Here is a 970-nt window from a genome sequence, read left to right as displayed (position 1 = left end):
GTCCGGGCTTGATGGGTGGCGCAAGTGGTAGACTCCATAAGGTTCTACTTTCTCCACTTGGTAGGGCCCATCCCACCTTGATCTAAGCTTTCCTGGTAGTAATCTCAACCTTGAATTGTAGAGAAGGACTAGGTCACCGGGTCCGAATTCCCTTCTCCTAATGTTCTTGTCATGGATGGCTTTCAACTTTTCCTTATAAAGTCTGGAGTTGTCGTAAGCTTCCAATCTCATACATTCTAATTCAGCCAATTGAAGTTTTCTTTCTACTCCGGCTCCACCCAAGCTCATATTACACTCCTTTACGGCCCAATAAGCTTTGTGTTCAATTTCCACCGGTAAGTGACATGCTTTACCATATACAAGCCGGAAGGGGCTCATGCCAATGGGTGTCTTGTAAGCCGTTCGATAGGCCCATAGTGCATCGGAGAGTTTAATGCTCCAATCTTTCCTATTCGGCTTTACAATCCTTTCTAACACATGCTTGATTTCCCGGTTAGAGACTTCGGCTTGGCCGTTTGTCTGAGGGTGGTAAGCCGTGGCGACTTTGTGGATGATGCCATATTTTCTCATGAGGCCGTCTATTCTTTTGTTGCAAAAGTGGGATCCTTGGTCACTTATGATTGCTCTTGGGGCGCCAAAGCGACAAATGATGTTGTTCCTCACAAAAGAATACACAACATTAGCGTCATCCGTTCGGGTGGGGATTGCCTCAACCCATTTTGACACATAATCGACGGCTAACAAGATGTAGAGAAAGCCATTGGAATTTGGAAATGGTCCCATGAAGTCGATTCCCCATACGTCAAAGATTTCGCAAAAAAGCATATTTTGTTGGGGAATTTCGTCCTTCTTGGAAATATCTCCAAACCTAATACATTGGGGACAAGATTTGCAATAGAGAGAAGCATCTTTGAGAAGAGTTGGCCACCAAAATCCGCAATCAAGGATTTTTCTTGCCGTTCTTTGGGGC

This window comes from Arachis hypogaea, chromosome 16, assembly GCF_003086295.3.
Source record: "Arachis hypogaea cultivar Tifrunner chromosome 16, arahy.Tifrunner.gnm2.J5K5, whole genome shotgun sequence".
Classification (NCBI taxonomy): Eukaryota; Viridiplantae; Streptophyta; class Magnoliopsida; order Fabales; family Fabaceae; genus Arachis; species Arachis hypogaea.
The sequence above is the reverse complement of the archived record's forward strand: the minus strand, read 5'-3'. Positions refer to the sequence as shown.